This window comes from Squalius cephalus (assembly GCF_949319135.1).
Source record: "Squalius cephalus genome assembly, chromosome: 21".
Classification (NCBI taxonomy): domain Eukaryota; kingdom Metazoa; phylum Chordata; class Actinopteri; order Cypriniformes; family Leuciscidae; genus Squalius; species Squalius cephalus.
Window position 1 is genome coordinate 5,776,630 of NC_137142.1, and position 21,928 is coordinate 5,798,557.

Below are 21,928 nucleotides of genomic sequence, written 5' to 3' on the forward strand. Positions count from 1 at the left end.
TTTCACAGACTCATTTCAAAGGCTGTTTGCATTGCACCTCTGCCCATTCTCTCCTGTTTGACCCAGCAGGGCTCGTGAGTGGGCTGCGCAATTACACAGCAGGGGAAGACATCATAAATAGCTGAGAGACATGGAGCCAATAAGAAAAGAAAAAGTCCTATTTTCATTTCCATCAGCTCCAGACCAAACTGCTGTTGCATGTGCTGTCTTTATCCATGCCTCGAGAAACAAAGCAGAGCCCGGAAAACCATCGGCAACAAAGAGATGGATTCAGATCCAGGGCCTGGAAAAAATGCACTAGTGAGGAAAGAGAAGAAAGCAGCAAAGAAAAGTGAAATGAACCAAATAGGTGGGGCAGCCCCTGACTAAAGGTTTTCTAGTCGACTAGGAGTCGTTCTTTTAAGTCATTATTGTACTAGTCGCACGTTTATGATATTAATTTAACTTCTTAAATATATACCGGGGGGTTGAGGCATCGGAAAATGGTTTGAGTTTCAGGGCTGAGAGATAATACTATATGTACAAATTTTCTACATTACTGAGAAATACTAAACCATAAAAACAAGCCTTTAAAAAACAAATGAAGCGCTCGAGCGCACCGGCAAAAGTAATGATTATAACCGTGTTGGAAAAAAGAAGAAGAAAGGAAATTTATTAGTTTTTTAGTTGAAAACTTCAAAGATGAAGTTGATGACGCCGACTCTCATCTCTACAGTAGTGGATGCGTTGAAATGCACATTAAGTTGATCATGTCATGCAGTAAGAGCTGTATAATTTAACTTCCATACGAACACTTGGATATCCAATGCGCCTCATAATAGTACATCTAGGATAACATTGATGTTAGCGCGAGCGGCCATGTAAAGTGGCAAACGTTAAGCTACTACTTGCATGTTTCAAATGATAAGCTATAATTGATGTCAATGAATGAAAGGCACACGTTTAAATTTCCCAAAACTTGGTCAACTACGCCTCTAAACTAACATTTAGTCGACTATTAGGGGGCAGCCCTAGAAATCAAATCAGTGAGCTGATGCAGCCTTGCTTCTGAAAGACATAAGAAAAGCTGTGCGCATTTGTGTGTGACGTCTTCAATTTGACATCCACAGCACTAACCCTGGCTCCAAGAGCCTCAAGTGACATCTCAAGTCAAGTGTTGAGACTTCATAAACGGTGAAAGTAAATCATTGCTCACCAGCTCCTTAACTTATACTGACATTCCACATCTCAAAGTAAGCTTTTCGTTATTTTTTTTTAATTTTATTCTAAGGGGAGCAGAGTAAAGATGGAGGGAGAGAGAGAAAAAGAAGGAACGGGCAAATGCTGAGACGCCTGCATGAGGACCACAACTCTGGGAGTTTGTTGCAGCAGTTTTTCAGATTGTAACTACGCAAGGAAATTGAAACAAGGATTAATATAAATAAAATAACTAATTAGATAACGATTTACAATCATATATTATGATTTTTTTCCTTCCCAAAATGTTGCATTGATACTTCAGACTGGTGATTCTCAATCATGCAGACGGGGCCCATCAGGGCCCTTACAAACTTCCAGAGGGGTCGCAAGAATTTAAATCAATAAATTATTACTATATTAAAATCATTTAAATCTAAAATAAATGCTAAAAAAAAAAAAAAAAAAAAAAAAAAAAAATACATCACCCCAAACAAAGCAGCTTTGTTATCATTCTAAAAAAAGTTGTATAAATTAACAGCAATGTATTATGAACAACTTATTCATTTTTAGTTAATGATGTTAATGAATTCTGGACTGTAGAGTAGCTACTTTTTTGCACACATTCATATTAGGGCTTAGACGACAAGTCATTTTTAGTAGTTGACTAATCACCAGGCAGTCATTTAAAAAAAAAAAATTTTATATTTTTAGTTTTCATGATAATTTTTGTTTTATTTTTGGTCATTTTATCATGTGCTTTTGTCATGTCATTGTATTCATTTTTTTCATGTTTTATTTATTTTATTTTTTTGTTAATAATTGAAGTGCTTCAACTTAATTTCAGTATATTGCCAATGTAACATTCCTACTTTTCAACTAATATTTATATTGTAGTTTATTTCAGCTTTATTTCAATTAACAGAAATATTATTAGTTTGTCAACGATAATAACCCTGACACCAAGTCAATGTAAATGACTGAATGCACCATGCTTTTTTCTAATTAATATACACACCCAACACATTGACTAGCTCTTCTTGACCTATTCCATGTACATATAAAAAATAAATAAATAAAAAACGCAGGTGGAAATGTGGTGTATGTTCTGTTTGAAAGACCCATATGAGTAATCCATTATAAAGTCAAAGCGCTCTGCAGTTACTACAGGAAAAATATTGAGCTCCTAAATGTCAAAGTAAGAACTTTGTCTAATTAACATAGCCCACCTGTAATTACATGAGTGACTTTAAAGCTCTGCAGATATGAAATGGCTTAGAAAGCCAATAAATGAATATGGAGACGTCAGAGACATTTGACTATAACACAACAGTTGACATTCTCCGCCCCAGCGCCGGCTGATTAACCTGTCTGCATGCGAGCGCACGTCATCCGACTTAATCGCTGCACTATATTGAGGTCTGCTGATACATTATAAATGTCAGTGTTGATACCGGACCACTGCCTTTCCAAATTATACTAATGAGAGATTGAGCATAATGCAGGTCTGTCGATGACTCCTTGTCAAATGAAGTGTTTTTCGGTCGAATATCAAGAACGTTTTACATTCGGTGTGTTCAGATGACCACAACTCACCTTCCATGAGTCGATAATGTGACCACACACAGATCGCAAAGCACTCTGGGAGTTTTCCTTACTTTAGGTTAAAGGGCACTTTAACCCTAGTTTAAGAAACGGTTCACACTTGAAACCTTCAAAGCATCTCTCACATCGAAATGACATGAAGAAATGCGAAAAAGGGTGTTAAGTTTGCAGTTTAAATACAGCAACTTTACCCATTTAATTTCCAGCAAAATGACAATAGGTCACACTTTACATTAGGTGGCCTTAACCATTTGATATACTTATTACATGTAACCCTGTTCTGGTGTCAATGCATATGTTGGTGCATTGTAATAACATTTAAAGTACTTTAATTTAATTGGCATTTGTAGTTACACCCCTAACCATAACCCAACCCTTATAATCATAACACTAAACCTACCCTTACTCATTAACTTAGCCATACCTCAAATGTGGGAATTTTCCAGAACGTGTAGTTCCACAATGGTCTTTCATGTTAGTACATAGTAGTTAAGGCCACCTAATATAAAGTGTGATCAAAAACAATATCATCTTAACCAACAGAACAATATAACTCCCATGACCATAATATATGATCATACCCTGCATTGTTGGGGGATTAGGAATTGGGATGCACTGATATTCAAATTTTGATAACATTATGAAAAAGCTGGTAATTATTGTAGCTGATAACAGATACTAAAACTGTATTATTTATTTATTTAAGTAAATATGAAAAATAAAACACTAAAAACAATCATTTGAAATGCTACAAGTGAATTTAGGCATGACTACATTATAATGTACAGAGTTAAAAAATCTATATGTATTTTGAGATTTGCCATAGAATACAGTTGGCAAATTATTAGTGTAAAGTATAAAGATAATTCAATGATTTAAAAAAAAAACTTGAATGATGGCTGATAATCGATATGGCACCAAGATATCTCACATCCCTAGCGAACCCGAAAGGAATAAAGAGTGAAATCAAGTGGGGCTTGACACTGAAATAATAAACTAAGTACTATGTAGTGTTGTCAATAATATATATATATAAATATATATATATATATATATATATATATATATATATATATATATATATATATATATATATATATATATATATATATTATTATTATTATTTTTTTTTTTTTTTTTTTTTTTTTAATACATATCCATACTGAATTATCTGAAACACTTCCAATACTAATTTTCCACAGAATAGACACACGATACCAGCTGCGCTTTCTCTCTCATCTCCACGACCGCAAGTGACACACAAACCCGCCTCCACTTGCTCTGGATGGATATTGTTGGTGTTACAAGGGCTTGAATTTCAGCGTGGGATTGCGCGTATTGTGCATTATTTTATTCATTCCCACAGATTTTGTGCTGACACACTCAAAGTGTGCGCACATTAGGGCTGCACAATTAATTGAATTTCTAATTGCGATTACGATTACGGATGCCACGGTTACGTAATCGTTCAAAGCCGCGATTACAAAAGAAAATCCACTATGTGTGCATGTGTTTAGAGCATGTTATGTTATGAGAGGCGAATCACGACTACTTCAGAAAACCCAGCATAATAGGAACTACCAGGCAGTGAAGTAAGTGTACGCTGAAATAAAAAGTCTTTCACCTCAGAAAAACGGACTTTCCTGTCATGTCAGCTGTTATACTGTGCTCGTAGCGCGCACTCTTCAATTGCATGCGCAAATGCGGCGGCGCGCGCTGTGTATCGCTTCACTGTATATAAAGTGCAAAAGAAACTACGAGCAGAGTGGTTTGTTATTGTTTATATTTTTAAATGACTGTGGTGGCTCATACCAACATTGTATTAACACAAAGTTTGGGACTGTTATTTAATAGTAGGGATGGCGAAAACTAAACATTTTCTTGACCGACCACCGAGCCTCATTAGCCGGTTGAAACCGGTTAACCGATTAGTTTAAATTATGCTACGCTATTTGAACTAACAGCCATTTCGAGCCGCGCCTGCAATTTCGCAACTCTGTCGCTCTGCCTCCCGCTCACACACACACACACACGTCACTTTTTTTAAATCCCCTACAGCGCGAAACATGAGTCCCGCAAACGTGGCGCCGAAGAGCTTGTATGTAATCGGAGGACAAATGGCTCCTTAGTTTCGAAATGGTTTGGGAACAAGGTGATCGCGTTGAAAATAAAGGCGTTTGTCTAGCGTTAGAAGCTCATTTGAAACATTGCCGTGGCTCATTTAAGAAAATGACAGCTCCGAAGAGACGCCGCTTTAACCTCGAGTGTTTTAGCCTGTAGCCTTTACTTTTCGCAAACCTTGTGAGCGCGCGAACCCAAACGCTGTGACCTCTCGCCAAATGTTTGGTTTATTAAGTACAAACAGGCGAGTTATGAAAAAATTAGTGTGAGGGATTTGTTCACTTCACACAAAAAGATCTTGGAATGAGATGGCTAACTGTAGTAGCGTTTAGTCCACTGTCTATAATAGCCTAATTTAGAGAACACTTTTTTTTTTTTTTTTTTTTATCGACTACCGACAACTTGAAAGTCTTTTCCCTACTGTTCATAGCCCGTTTAAGCCAGATAGAGTGCTCATTAACACATACGTTTTGTACAGGGAAATTCCAGGGAGCGCAGATCGCCGAGATCCCGCCAGGGAGAACGCAAGAGAGGATGAACTGCACTGCCTTCAAGAGTAGCACAGTGATGCTGATATATCAGCGTGAAGTGCAGAGACAAGAACAAGAACGACAACAGATGGAGACTCCCATGCATGTGTGAAGACACGTCTCTCTTATATTAGCCTGCCTAACTTACAAACCTCAGCGCTTTCCCTCTTCATCTGTCTCTCTGCACCGCTGGATGAGGCAGGCAAAATCGGTTTCCAGGAGCTATTCAACAGATGTTCCCACAGTCTGCATCTCAAAGACACTGAGAGGCAACACAGGACAAGCCACACAGCATTAGCCCTTCTAGTTTAATTAGAAAGGGCTCTCAGTGAGCTCGAAGCAAGACACTGACATAGACAATTATTATCCTGAAAGGATAAAGGTGGAAAAGAAAGAGCATGATGAAAAGGAAGCGAGCAGGCAAGAGAAAATGTGACAAACCGTTTTCCAGGTTGACGCACCAGCAGTCAGGAACAAGACAGCTGCAGTATGGTTTGTTCAGGGCCGGCGGAGGCGATGGGCAAACTGGGCAAATGTCCAGGGCGCCAGACTCTAGAGGGCGCCGGCGCCGCACCATGACGAGCACGAGCGTCTCAAACTTTGCGATCGACAATACGTTTACATGCAACCAAATAAGCCATCATGTAAACCAGGGGCGGAGCCAGACGATGTAAACATTCGGGGCTTAGCCCAAACCTAGGGGGGTCTTTTTAGGGAGATTTTTTTCCCCATTTACGTCAGCTAAATGCACTATTTTTCAGGCTGTTTTAGATAATAGAATGCCTAAAAATCTATACACTATCTGAAAAAAAACAAAAACAAAACAAAAAATCACCCAGTAGAGCCTACAACGTATTTTGTATTTAATTGTTCTCCAGCTGTAGTGAATCCAAAACTCCAAAAATGTAAAGGATGACTCATTTTCACCTCTGGCAACTAAAAAGAGGCAACCATTATCTGACTATTTTTAAGTTAGCCTACATAGGTAAAATTGGAATTTGGTGTAAACATCATTAGGCTACATCATATCATTACATTGTCCGCGGTTCTTACGCTGCTTCTGAATCTCTCTCCGGCCGGTGAGGTTTACTGTTAGTGTTCCGTATAAAAAACTTTGATATGTCCATATTAACTTCAGCCGGTTAGCCAGTAAGCTCGCTACGACGCCGGTGAAACATACAACAGCCCGCCAGCCCCTGATGACAACGACGTTCGTTAGTTTTTATTGGTAGTTGGCAAACAAGCTGAGTGATGCGCGATGCATTGCCGTCCGCCACCACGCACGGTAATAGAGCTTGTGTTTCATTTTTTGCCGCTCCAGTCAGAAAGACTGAGAGGAAATGAAACAAAGTTTAAGTTATTTTAAAAAACCTAAAAGATTCGGGGCTTTTGACAAAACATTCGGGGCTTAAGCCCAATTAGCCACCCCCCCCGCTCCGCCCCTGATGTAAACACCTTAATCGATCCAAATGCGCTCTATCCAAATGAAATTTCGATCGGATTGAAAGGGGTGGTTTATTCCTTTTCTAATAAGATCGAGAGAACATGTAAACACTTGATCGGATTGAAAACCGAAACTGAAAGCACTGCACATGTGCAATGACGTAGAAATAGCGTGATGACATATGACATGTCATATAAATTAGTGTCCCGTCATTCTGAAATTCTCCTTTCACTCAGCGTCTGTGAAGTGGAGCAGGACAACGTCCCACCAGTCCTGGTTTCGGATTCTCATCCACAGACGACTGGTTTTGGGCGCAGGGACGGGCATTTTCACTGCGTGATGAATATAAGCAGCACGGCACAATGGTTCAAATGCTCATTGTCTCCAAATTATGACCAGAGACGGATATTAAGTCTGCTGTTTAAAACAAATAAAGAACCAATGTTATGCGCAAACAGTGGGAAACTCTGTATATTTTGTGCACATCAACCCGATCACTTTAGTGTTCATGTAAACGCTTACGCTTATCTCAGCAGAGCGGGCGCCGTCAGATGTTCGCTAATAGTATATCGCTGATTCGTTTTAAACGAAGAATGAAAAAGAACTTTGCTGTGAGAAAATTAGGGCCTTAAAGCTTCATGGTCCAAAATTATTCATGCAAAATAAGGTGTTACAATGAGTGACAGTAACTCAGTAAGTTTAAAACAGACATGATCTTATTATAAGGAAATGCCAATCTTCACGGTTCTATCATTGGAGAAGGTGTAACGGTCAACTTAAATCACGTGTGCCTTGATAAGCAATTACATTATATCCTTGACATCATTTAATTTCTGTCAGAGTTGTGAAACAATGAATCACTGTTGGCGGATACCACATAACGTAATCTGTCTTCTCTTATAAAACAGCAATATTGTCAATGTAAAATAGATTAATACAAATCAAATGTTTAATAGCAAACATGATGAAGGTTACCAGTTAGGGAGTCGAAAAGCAGTTTATTTTACATAGTGAAGCTTCTCCTCCACTGGCATCCATTCAAATAAACGGCCTTGTATTTATCCGTTTTTTGCCAATCTTGAAGGCTTGCCTTTAAGTGACTTTTGTTCAAACTAAACAGAGTTTGTGTTGGCAAATAAGCATAAAAAAAGCACACAAGCATTGGGTAGAATAGTATATTTTAATGACATTCCAACTAGGATGGATAGACCATGTCACATTGCATTCAAGGATTGCTTTCTATGCCAAGGATACATGCAATCCTGAGAATGTGGTTACCTCAGAAGTGAGCTTCCTTAGTGAATGGAAACCAAGTCTGCATTTCCCAGAAGTTTTATTGATTTATATGCATCTATTTATACAAAGCCTTTCAGAGTGTGACATGAGAGAAGACATGCTTCAAGGATGATGAAAAGTGTTGTGATGAAAAACATTTCATGACAGACATCGATCTCTCTACTAGATTTGAGTGGTTGAACTCAGTTGGCCTTTATTATGAACCTCCTGACTTTAGGAGTAGTCAGGCATGAGGGCAGGACTGCGGGAGGCATCCCGATTCACCAGTGTTTCCCTGTGGTGTGGATATAAACACCTGCTGCAGATGCCTTAGTTTCAGCAGTAATACATGAGTGTCCATTCTACAATATCCAAAACATTTTCTCATGAAGGAAGCAGATGAAGTGTGTAGCCTAATTTATGTGCCACTCACAGAACCAAGCGGAAATGCAATCTGTTTGTTTGAGCGAACCAACTGTGCCAGACATGAAAGCATTAGCAGTTAACATTAGCAAACAACAATAACAGTTACAGCTGAAAAGTAGATGAAAAGTCGATTATGAAAATGTAGATTTCCCAGAAATCGACTCAAACATGCTTCTTCCTACAGTCTTGTGCATGACGTTTTTCTTTCAGCAACCATGATGGAAAACAGCCGAGGAAGCAAGACACTGTCAAATCTGGACAGTCTCAGCCATGTCCTGTTAGTCCCAGAAGAGCTCATGTACGAATGCACACAGAGCTCAGGGGCAAGTGTGAGTGGTTTCCGGTGTCTGAATCAAGATCCTTCCGAAGTGGGAGGGCAATTTAGTCTCAAAGCAACTCTCTCACAATCTGGGAAGCTCAGTGGGCTTCTGTGCTAAGGCATGTAAATACAAATCCCATTCCAGGAGCCGCAGTTCTGACTACACTGACCCTCTTTCACCAGTGCTACAATATCACCAACCAACTCCAGGAGTCATGGGAGAAATTTAATTTACCATCGCTTCATATAGAAATCACCTCTGAAAATACCTGAGAGACGCCAGAGAATATTGGACATGGACACCTCTAATCTGGAATGGGGCTCTTTCATTTATTGCTTTTCGATGGTTTTGTTTATTTCCATACCTGCGGGCCAAAGCCAGCGCATTACCATAACTCAATATTCCGTCACGAATTCAATGGGATTTCGAATGCTCAAAGCATAGAGAAAACGGCAAGAAATCACACTTAAGTCATATATTTTATTGATGCAGATGCTGACTCCGTAACAAGGGATTGTGAGAAATCCATCCTTAAGAGGCAGAAAGGTCTCATCCTCTCCTATGCACAGAAACGTTATGATCCTGCAAAGTTCCTGAAGTCAAAGTTTTATTAAAAGAGTAAACTGAAAACTTGCTTAAAATAGATTCAATGCCTCTGCACCAGAGAGAAACCAACAAAAAATCTTAACACAAACACTTGAACTAGTGTAAGATGTAAATTACATAAATGTGAGTGGGTACATGCCTTCGCAAAACTCCCCACCACAATGCAAAGATATATAGGATGCTTGCCAAGGGTGGTTCTGGGTAGTTGCTTATTGGCTCAAGTCAAATAAATCGACATGTCTCTAGGTATGGCTACGATCCCTCCTTCAATGCAAGTATGGAACGTTTATGCCTGTTTTCCTGTCAAACACTTTTGGGATGCACTGATTTTAAAATCCTGACTGAGAACTACTTGGTCAATTACCAATAAAAGGAAAACATTACACTATTTTGTCTATCAAGGCAACATTTATTTGTGTAAAGTTGTTGCAAAATGATTTCCACTGTAAAGCAGATCTACAAAATTGTCATTAAGCTCAATTTAGTTCAATAACAGTGTCAATTTTGCAAAGTTCATCAATTACAAAACAAATTCAATTCAGCTGTAAAGCAGCTCTACAGAAGACAGTGTCATTGTCCAGCTCAAATTAGTTTAATGTTGATTCAATTCAGTTCAATAACTGGCAATGTTTCAAAGTTCATCAAGCACTTGTAAAGCAGCTCTACAAAAGATAATAGTATCATCATCCAGCTCAATTCAGTTAAAGGGGGGGTGAATTGCTGTTTCATGCATACTGAGTTTTTTACACTGTTAAAGAGTTGGATTCCCATGCTAAACATGGACAAAGTTTCAAAAGTTAAGTTGTACGTTTGAAGGAGTATTTTTGTTCCAAAAATACTCCTTCCGGTTTGTCACAAGTTTCGGAAAGTTTTTTTCGAGTATGGCTCTGTCTTACGTAAGATAGAGCGGAATTTCCTTATATGGGTCCTAAGGGCACTTCTCCGCGGCCGCGCGCGCACTCGCAGACCAGAGAGAGAAGAGAGCGAAAGCAGTACGTTACCTCAAAGCGCTCTGCTCGGCTTTAGGGAAGTCAATGTCACCAAAGAAGTGGGTTTTTGGTTGGCACGGCAAGACAACCCTGCACAGATTCCCAAAGAACCCAGCGTTAAGGGAATAGTGGATGGAGTTTGTTTTTTCGAAGTATCAACGGAGGTTGTGCACGACTCTTTGTTCCCTGCATTTCGACGATGATTGTTTTATAAACAAAGCCCAGATCGACTTATTTGCAGATCGTCTAATGCTTAAGGATCGAGCAGTCACGGTGAGTAAACTACTTCAAATGTCTCTCTGTGTTGTTGTTAGATCAGTTAGCACAGCTATAGCACACCGCCCACACGGCCCGCCCCCAGCCGCTCGTTTTTTTCCGGAAAGACTCGGTACAGCCAATCTTTAACTTATAAATATAATAAAACTAAAGACGTTTTGGAGATATGAAGGATGCAATACTACTCTATAGGTACTCAAGATTAACAGGAGATTGAGTGAAAATGAGCATTTCACCCCCCCTTTAAATGTTTGTTCTCATCCAACAGTGTCAGTGTTTTATATTTGTTCTCATCCAACAGTGTCAGTGTTTTATACCAGCGGCAGGAACTCCATCAGCGGTTGCATAATCCAATGTTTTTCTCTTGGTAAAATAATTAAATACTTACTAAAACAAAATGAAATCTTTATCAAATACAGCAAGGCTCGACAATACAGACTGCCCAGTGCCAGCGTGAACAACGCTCGGGACAAATGACAGAACTGTCGGCCAATGGTTGTTTCGGCAAGAGCTGCACAATTAATCGTTAAAAGATTGTAATCTTGATTCAAACACCCACGCAATCTTATCCCTGAATGACAACGATTCCGCTATGTCTATTACGCCGGTTTCACACTGCAAGCGTCAGCGTGAAGTCGCTGCCTATGTTAATGAATGAGAGGGTCGGCCGTCACACTTCCGATGTGAACGCTCTCGTTCATTGATACGGGCAGCGACAAAACACGTGCTATTCACGCTCCGCTGACGCTTGCAGTGTGAAACTGTTTAAACCAAAAGACTTTGGTTGACCTTTAAAAGTACGATGATCACACTGCAACATTCAAATTTGCGTTCGCCATGCCGCTGATCCGGACAGAGCAGCTGCCATGTAAATGTACAGTATGAAACTGACATGATAAAAAATTTAGGGTTAGAGGATTTTGGTTTTTCTTAGAAGGCCAATATCACATACATTCCTGCTGCTCGCATTAGAAACCACCAGTAATTGCTATGTGTTGTTGTAATGGGACCTCCAGCTGCTAGCACTGGGTTGGTCGGAGGACAGATTAAAGCTGAGGCGGCTCTTTCAGTTCCTCTGAGTGATTTCATTTTCTACTGCTGTGGGGTGGGGGTGTGTCCACACAGGCGTGTTATCCAATCAGCACGACTGCCAGGAACCACTCAAGCCTGAGTCAACCTTGGAAACGCTCATAATAATCTTCAGGCAACGGGCAAAATAGGCTAAACGTCATTGTTTGCTCACCTTCATGTAGCCTAGTTCTCTGAATCCATTGATTTGTTTCTTTCATCAAACATAATAGGAGAAATTCTGAATAAACATGCACTAAATCATCTTATATATTCTTCTCTTTTCTTATTTATTTTCTTATTTTTAAATCCTTTTCGTGTAAAACACTTTGTGTATGAAATGCCTTGCCTAATGTTCAAGCTCATGTTGTCCATTCAGTGAAAGTATAGCTAGCTTTTTTTTTTTTACCGTCATGCTTCAAAAGAACCAATGAACGCTATACAATGTACAGTATACTTCAAGTCATCTGCAATGTTTCAATTTAAAGAAGTAAATATGATGCAGTTGTTTGTTTTTTTCTTAAATATTTTCATGTTTAAGTGAACTATTCCGGTTAACAGTGTTCTGACACAAATCTGAACTCCAGGCACTTTATTTAGTGTAGGTGTCAACTACAAGTCAACTTCATGTTTCTTTATTAGAAGAGGAAACAGAAAACTGTCATGCTAATGGAAATGCCAATACTCAACTGTGTCAGCTGGATAAGTTAAGACACAAGACGTAACATAAGCTTCAGGGCAACGCTGACAGAAATAGGCCATTCTGACCATGCATGTGAACTAAATACGATCTCAAATAAAGGTATCCAAACCACTATGACCTTTCAGTGAATGACAAGGCTTACAAAACCCAACTCCTAAAGGGTAATTTGTACTAGTTCTCAGGAACAAGAGATATTAATTACAGCTCCATGAAAATGTCCATTGGGGACAAAAATAGTAAAAGTGCTGATGTCTGGAGGAAAAAACAAGTGAGTTATTGAAGAAAGGACAGGAAGAGGAAAGGCAGTTTCTGCAATGTGACTTTTCACAATGCCGCAAAAGCAACCGACGTCACCATTTGGATTCCTTACATGCTATAGCTGAAACTTTGACAGCTGAAAGTAACAACTTTAAATACTATAGTAATGTATACTGAGAGGGTTCCCTGTATAGTTTACTTAAGAACTTAAGTAACATGTACTGTACCAGATATATATGCAAAAGAATCAACATAGAATCAAATCAAGAGTGTATGAATCCAAAAAAACTTTTTTTTTTTTTTTTTGGTGAACTGTCCCTTTAACAATGCATAATAATCAAGCTGGAAGGCATGTAATGCTGTAGACATGCAAACAGAACTGCTGAAATATGGAGCGTTATGAAATGTCCTTGATTACCAGAGGCACTCTTCTGATGAAATGACATCAGGATGTTTGGAGGAAGTGCAGGAAAAGACAATTATATTAAGTAGATCAGCTTGGATCTGATGTTCTCTGGAGGTCTACGGGACTCTTTATGACCCCAGTGGTGAAGCATTGGTGAAGCTACAGCCACCTGCCATTGTGAGATCTGGAGCGCTAAGCTCTTTCTAGCAGCTGGTGTGTGTGTGTGTGTGTGTGGTGTAGTGTAGTCAGGCCTAATGTGCGCTGAGGATTACTGCTCCCGGCTTCTCTTAACACCGCGGGCAAAAACAAGTGCAGGTAAGAGAAGAAACAGGAGAGGAAGAACAGGAACATGACGAAGACTTGAGCTCCCTGGAAAGCCAGTTGTCCGCATAAAGAACAGTCGGACTTCATGGACACTGTATATTGGGCTTCCATGTGACTTCTGAAAGCTGAAGAAATATAATAGTTGCAGAAATCTAGATATAGTTTGACAACAAAGGTCTAAGAAACGGTTTTTCTTCCTAGTGTATGAAAAACATTTCCAATGATGCTCCTAATCACCTAATCATACAGAGAAATCGGGGTGTAAATACTTGGTTTATTAAGGATTCGATTACGATTTTTTAACCCTCTGGTGGTATTCGGTCATTTTTGATCGAAAAAGTTTACGTTTTTTGGGGTTTTTTTAGAATTTTTTACTTAATGGTACGAAAGATGGAAAAGGTTTTGGCTGTGTGAGCACAAAAAAGAAAAATCATGGACATGATTCGAAAAGGTTAGGCCTAAGTGGTTCTGAAAAAAAATAGTCACACTTGTGTTGCTCGAGGTCAATAATGAGCGCATTGGAAATTAATAGGAAACTAATTTCATCAAGTGAAAACTTTTGGTACTGCGCCCAAACAAAATCTTACAGGAAGCTAATTTTTTGAGATAATTTATTTTTCCTCACAGTTTTAGAGTAAAACGTGTTTTGGAAAATATAGATTTCATATAAAACGTAAAATTCTACAACTTTTTTTGCATTTTTCATAACAATAAACGTAAAATGGTGCACTGCAGATACATTTTCTGTAAAGCTACTTTGAAACGATATATTGAGAACAAGCGCTACACAAATAAATCATTCTTTAAAGGGTACATAACATGCACAGTTTCACCTAATCTCATGTTAATCTTGAGTACCTATAGAGTAGTAGTGCATCCTTAATATCTCAAAAAAGTGTTTAGTTTTATTAAATTTATAAAAGAAAAATACAGCTTTCCGATTCTCTCCGGAAAAAGCCGAGCTCCTGGAGGCGGAGCTATAGAGTCAAGCGGTAGTACTTGATTTCCAGCAAAAGACAGAAATCTGATCCAGTTGTACTTACATGAATGGGGTCTTTTATCACTGGGACCGCTCCACGTTTTAATAGCAAACGATTTGCAAATCCAGCGTCGACCTGAGCCTTGTTAATAAAACATTCGTCACTGAAACGACCAGAACACACAACCGCACTTCCTACACTCCGTTGCTGCCCCGGAAAAACAAACTGCATCCACTGTTCCTGTAACACTGGGCTCTTTGGAAAACTGAACACGGTAAGCTTTCCCTCACATCCAAATACACACTTTTTTGGAGACATTCTTGAACAAATCCTATGTAGCGATGCCGATGATTTCCTGTTGAAGCGCGTTGATGTGCGCGGTCTCGCTCTCCTCTGGTCGACGTGTGCGCGGGCGAGCTTTTCCGAGAGAAATGCTCATATAAGGAGTTCCACTCTTATCTACGTCATTAGATCCACGATCTAAAAAAAACCAGCCGAAACTTGTACCAACCCGGAAGTAAGATTTTCAGCATAGAAATTCTCCGTTATTCGTCCAAAATATTTTTTTTAAACTTTGCCCATGTTTAGCATGAGAATCTATCTCTTTAACACTGTAAACAACTCTGAATACATGAAACACCATTGTACCCCCCCTTTAAGGTTGAGCAGGTACAGAAAAAGCAAATTTAAGGCAGAGGAATTTAATTTCAGGGTGAATTTCGGAATTGAAAACATGTACACGCCGGTGCTGACCTTTACGAGACATTTCAGCTGCTTATTTGGTCATTATGAGCAAATGGGTATAATTTCATTACCTTTAAGCGAGATTCCTCAAGCACTGTTTGAAAATTGATGAAGGTAGAGAACAGAAAGTGCTGTGAAAGAGGCAGATGGAGGAAAGCATCAGTAACCTGTGTCTGTGGCACTGAGAAAAGGTGCAGGCTATGTTGCAGGTCATGGATAATTGGATTCAAGCAACAAACATAAAAACAGACTTGACAGGCTGACAATGGGAGCAAGCGAGCGCAGGGTAAATTTGCACAAGAACTGAGGAGCGTTCCTCCAGCATGGGAGCTCGGCCAAGCAAAGGAATGTTTCCACACAATCCTCACGACTCTCACTCCCTCCCGTTCAAAAAAAGAGTTGAGCGAATTCCAGAGGAGCTTCCAAAACACTGCAACATGTAGGTCGTTTCTCGGCACAAAAAGTCCTTGCAGTCTATTCGTTGATAGCAACATGTAGGTTTTAAAGTATTACAAATATTTCAAAGAAAGAACTTGTTGCGTTCAAGGGCATCTTGTCCTGAACGCCACCAAAGTATTACAAAGAATAACATACTTACTACCATGAACATACACAACCTTTGTGTTTTTGAAATAACATTGATGAAAGATCATTCATGCAGGTTTGAATGAGATTACAGTGAACACCAAAACCAGCGAAGAATTTGTGCAGCCTTGGCAATTTCTGAGGAAAATCACAAGTGCATCTTTCCAATACAGTGAAAACAACTCTTCAGCTTATCTTAATAAACCCCTTCAAATTTAAAAAATTACTGTCTGGTAGCTTTCCCGAGTGAAAGGGTGTGCAGTGTGTGGCCAAACGCTGATGAATAGAGTGTATCTGAAATTCTAAACCAATTTTGACAGCCAAGGTCATCTTCAACAGCTGTATTAGCAAAAGCAAAAACCTAAAAAAAAAACAAACAGATGATTCCTGCCCTGATTAGAGTAGTGTTGACGGGAACAATCTGGAACAAGGATGCAAGATTCAGGCCAAAAAAATCATTTTGTAATTTTTTGACAAATATTATTGATTTGAACTGATATTATGGCATATTGCTGCTGCTAATATCAGGGCAAAAAAAAAAAATGTAAAAGCATATATTAAAAGAAAATGATGAATTGTAGCAAAATACTATCAATGTGACCAAACAATGCATTTTAGTAAAAAACTCTAGGCCTAATCAAAGTTATTTAACACATTATGATGGTCACTGTACACTATTTTTCCAAAACAGTCCTAAGAAAACCTCAGTGAAACCGCAGAAAGCCTCTGATCATTACGGCTTACTTAATGGAAGACGACTCTACGGCATCCATCGTCCAACAATTATCTGACTCTCAGCCACCTTTTTCCCCAATTAAACACTCCAGACTGCACAAAACCTCTATCTCTTCAGCTAAGCCCAGCTACACGCAGCGGTACTTGACAGAGTAATCTTTCAACAAATCCCTCCCCAAACATTTTCACACTGGCTGTATCCTAATTGATAAAGCTCCACGGGGGGTGCGCTATCATATGACACCACCTAGCACAAATCCACCAGTCAATGGCTGCCTTAAAGAGTCCACACACACCAGCGGTGTGTGTGTGAGGTGCTAACAGAGGCGGATGAGAGAGAGAAAGCAGAACGCTGCTATGGCCCAGATGATGTTTTCAAGTGTACCAACAACACACATGGGAGAGGAGGTCACTGACCTTTCACCCCTGTATCTACTGCATCAGCACAGTTGAGTTTATTGAATAGCCCATGATAGTTCGGTCGGACATCAATAAGCACCTGTAATCCAACGTCAGCTCCAATAACGCACAGACATTCCGGCAACCAAATATATTTGGCCGAAACTGCAAAAAAAAAATTAAAAATTGTTTTGACCTAAACCATTAGAGCTTCAGTAATGATGAGTTTTGACCATGTCAGTGTCTGCACACAACAGAAAGTAAAACACATCAGCAGTATATCACAAAAAAAATTTAGCATAGCGTCAGTTCTGGCAGGTCATGTTAGTCGAGCTCGCATCAGCTGACTCTCTATAGCAGTGATCTCAAACTCAATTCCTGGAGGGCCACAGCTCTGCACAGTTTTGCTCCAACCCTAATCAAACACACCTGATCTCGCTAATCAAGGTCTTCAGGATTACTAGAAACTTCCTTGCAGGTGTGAGTTGGAGCTGGCTGGAGCTAAACTGTGCAGAGCTGTGGCCCTCCAGGAATTGAGTTTGAGACCACTGCTCTATAGGAATACGACGCCTATCACTGTATTCATATATAAGCTCCTTCAGTATTATCAGCAGATATCGCGTTTCTCAGGAGCAGATTACCCTCCTCCCTCCCCAGCTCCACCTCTCGCCCAGTCAGGATTTGGCCTTCTGATTCCCCTTGAATCAGAATAAATTCTCAAATCATGTTGTACTTTAAAAATCTTTAAAGTTCATTCATGATGGTTCTGTTCTGTTTACCCTAAGGAGGGTTATTGCTCTTATTCATGCTAGACTGCATGGATGCGCAGGGAGTTCTTGCCCAGAACAGAAACATATCGCCAATGCTAACTGTATGCTAATTGTCAATTCGTATTCAACGATAGTGGTCCTGACAGAACCCATAGCAAATATGTCAAATTTGTTAGGCTAAAATATATAGGTGGTTCATTGCAGAAGATCTTTACTACAACTGGCTTAATTTATCACCTGCGAACACGACACTCTAAACCAGTGGTATTCAAATGGCTCCGGTTCTGGACCTCAGCTTAGCCCCATCCGGACCGCGGGACATAATTGCACCATTTACCGTATTTTACAGTTTAAAGTGAGCAGAGCATCAAAACAACCAAGCGGTTCACACCACAAGCACTCAGGGTCGTTAACGGTAATGATCTTTAGGCGCAACATCTTCTATTATTTTTAATTATTTTATTACTTTTTTTCGTTTTTGGCTTAATGAAAACTTTAGTATCAGTAAAAAAATATTTTCAGTGCATCACAACAGTAACAACACCAACATTTATATTTTAGAGCCATAACGCCAATAATCAGTTACTCGGGATTGATTGACTAGCTGAAATTTGCAATAAACTGAATTTCTTATTTACATTGAATTAGTAAGTTGTACAATCCCAATAAAAGACCAAATATTTAGCCCTAATGAGCAACATGTTCAGCTCTTAACAAACGGCACTTTACTAATTGTTTATCGACATAACCCATCTGTAAGTAATGGCTGAGGCATGTATGACTTATCAACTCACTTTAAGTGCACTCAATAAAAAAGGGAGGAGGTATGGGAGCAGCTAGGCTGTCATATCAAGCAAGCATTACACACTGAAACACTGCAGTTTATTCAACCTCCCCTGAGACGCATCCAACACAGAGTCTTCGTCTCACACTAGTGAGCTGCCTACTCTAACAAAAAGAGGACCAAAAGTACCATGGTACTCTCTGAGGTACTTTGCAAAAAGAAGAGTCTTGTCCAATCACTTCTGTGCACAGTATGCCCAGCGATGAATAACCAAGACACAACCCTTCACTGCCCGAAACATGCTGTCTAGGTAGGCAGCTGCAGCTCACTAGGTTTGAGACAGTGCCAGAGAAGTCAATGACATTAGGATGCTGGTCTACTTTACACAGAGCCTTATAGCAACACTACAGCTGAAATAGGTCTGTGCATTACGTTAGAAACCGCAAGGAAAACTGAACATTATTGCATACAGACGACTCCTAAAGACTTCCTTTACTGGAGATCCAGTTGTAAGTTAACTTTTGCATACAAATTCAAGTCAGAAAAGATGCTCGTACAACTCGACTAAATAATCCATTTACTAGGCTACTTTTAATAAAGTAAATATGAACTTCAACTGGATTTCTTAAATGGCACAGATAAATACATAGGCTATTTGTATAACTTTTTTTATAATATTTAAAGATTACTCACAAAAAAATACAGATTAAAAATTGAATTTGAGATTACAATTTGGGATTTTTCACAATTATTTTGCACTCACATATTGATATTCACATATTGTCAAATGTGTTGCCATGTAAATAAGATACAGACGTACATCCGCCATAAAATAAAATAATGCACCGTTTTGCTCCGTTACTTTTTGCTCTCTGTTTTTTAACACATTATTGTATGCCTGAAAAAAAGGTTTGCATTGGTTAACATTATGCTGAAGTCTACATCATGCAAAGCTCTCTAGTTTCAATTCATTTTAATGTTTAGGCCTAGGCTATTGTAATGGAAAATGTTTTTTGACCATTATAGGTCAAACTACCTTAAAGGGTCAAGCAAGTGCATTTAAGCTTCCATTTACCATATTTGCTGATCAATGTTTGTGTGAACAAAAGCCTAAATTAAATTTGCTCATCAGATAAAGCGATCTTGTCTCTTCAGAAGACTTATGATAGAAGATTATTTTATGATCTTTATTTATAAACACTGCGAAACATTTAGAAGATGTCTTATGGGTTTGGAGCTACAATTAATTTTTGGGTGCACTATCCCTTTAAAATAACAAAGTAAACAATTTAAGCCAGAAATACGTTTCTAATAAAATATCATACTTAGGTTGGCTAAGATGAGTTAAAAGTAGAACCCAAGTGGACGAAAAGGAGAAATATTTTTAACTGTTATAACTTAAAATATGATTATTTATGGTATTCACCCATTCACCTGAAATGGTATTTGTTTACAAAGCCTTTAATGAAATCATAGAATTTATCATGCGAGTCCATGTTCCATGTGAATAAATTATTTCTTCCTAAGGTGTGTGTGTGTGTGTGTGTAAGCGACATTAACAAAGCGAAATTAACAAAATAGACAATTAAATCGTTAAACGCGATTATTTGTATGACAATTAATGGTGAAGCAAGATGTCAGGATCGTGACAGCCGGAGGGTTGGTAAATAACCGCAGGTTTGGTTTCTCAAGCGTCCGTACCTGTTCTGTGTCCATGATGGACTCCACGAGTTATTTCAGCACAAACTCAGAGTATTCGTCGAAATACGGCATCGTTTTTACTTCCCAGTAGCATTCCACGAAGTTATACTATTTCATGTCAGGACACGTGAATAAAATGTTAACGTTAATCCCCATCGGTTTAGGACATAATCACCAGCATAGATCAACCCGCTAAACGGTCGAGTATTAAAGAAGACCGCGTAACAGGATCGGTTGCACAACCGGATCTGGTAGTAATAATATAAGTATATCTGTGATAAGAACACAAAAATGCATTGAAGAATTAAATATATGTGTATTTAAATCACGAACCATGTGAATGGTGGAGACACATTACACAGACAACATTGCCGAAGGGTTATTCGCCTGCCAATGGCCATGACACACTCCACCGAATAAATAATTCGCGTAAAACACCTGACATCGACACTTTTCAGATTAGTAACCTTCTCTAATCTGCTAATCGATCAGTGCCCTGAGGATATGTTGATCGAGAAGCATTTCACAGGTCTGATATGATGTTGAGATTAAACACAGCACTACTGGGTGTGTTTATCAGTTCATCTCAACGGTGACTGGCCGCATATCAACAACATTATAAAAATAAGATTTGATAGTACATGACCAAAATGAACTACTGTTACGAAGGTATACATTCATGAACTTCTTACCTGCCACTGGTGATTTTCCGCAGTTAACCCCAGAGTTTGGTGTAGATCAGTATAGACTTCTTGCTCAAACTGAATAAACTTTGCCCGCTTTTCCTTCTTCTTTCTCCTCGCTGGCTAACAGACACACACACACACACTTGCTAACGGCCGCTGAAATGTCTCCACTCGCGCCGTCACTAGCGATCGCCGATCCCGCGTCCTCTCGCCGGGATCTCTCGTTGAGGAGTTGAAGTGTTACCGGGGATCGCAGGTGTGGATATCAGCTCTTCCAGATTTCAGATAAAGTTTATCTCCATCTTCTCCCGTTCAGCGCCATCTTTCCCGCGGGGCACGCCGGGTAATCCTCAGGAATCCCGACGCGACGCGACGCGTTCGCTGATCGTCCTCCTGGAGTGCTGGAATGCTGCTGGGATCAGAGAAGAGGAGGAGAGCGACTCAGTTAAGGGAACATACACTTAGAGATCTCGGGTCTATGATCTAGTTTTCAGAAGTTGATACTGGCAGTAGCAAATAAAATAATAGGCTAAATGTGTTTTTTTGTTTGTTTTTGTTTTACTTAGCCTAATAATTTTACTTTCATAATATCTGTAATGTTGGTACCATAGTAAGCTAATATATAGACACACTCGACTCCAGTGTATCAAACGTCCAGAAAATAGCCTGATAGGCCTACCATAACAAACTAGCAGTCAAATGGGCTGCCAAATACAAATCCATAGCATGAGAAGTGTAGTGTCAATGTCATTTTATGTTAAACTGAGGCTATATCTCTACTAATACATTATAAAAATTCAATTCAAATATGTATAGCGCTTTTCAAAATATACATATCGTTTTCAAAGCAGCTTTACAGAAAGCGCATAGTCAATTTAGAGTGATCTGTTATGTGTCCAAGTTATGTATTTCAGAAATGTAGCTATAGCAATCACACAGTTAGCTAACAATGTATTCATTTAAGGCAGAAACAAAGAGCTCATTGAAATAATGAATACATTGTTAACAAAATGGATA

General features: G+C 39.2%; 1 protein-coding gene across 2 annotated transcripts in view; it reads right to left on the minus strand.

Moving 5' to 3' along the window:
- Positions 1-21,345, minus strand: part of tjap1 (tight junction associated protein 1 (peripheral)) — a 109,570-nt gene extending 88,225 nt beyond the window's left edge. For both annotated transcript variants that reach the window (XM_079855849.1, XM_079855847.1), the window contains exon 1: positions 20,918-21,345. The gene's annotated coding sequence lies outside the window, so the exon portion shown is untranslated. The remainder of the gene's footprint in view (positions 1-20,917) is intronic.
- Positions 21,346-21,928: the final 583 nt, after the last annotated feature.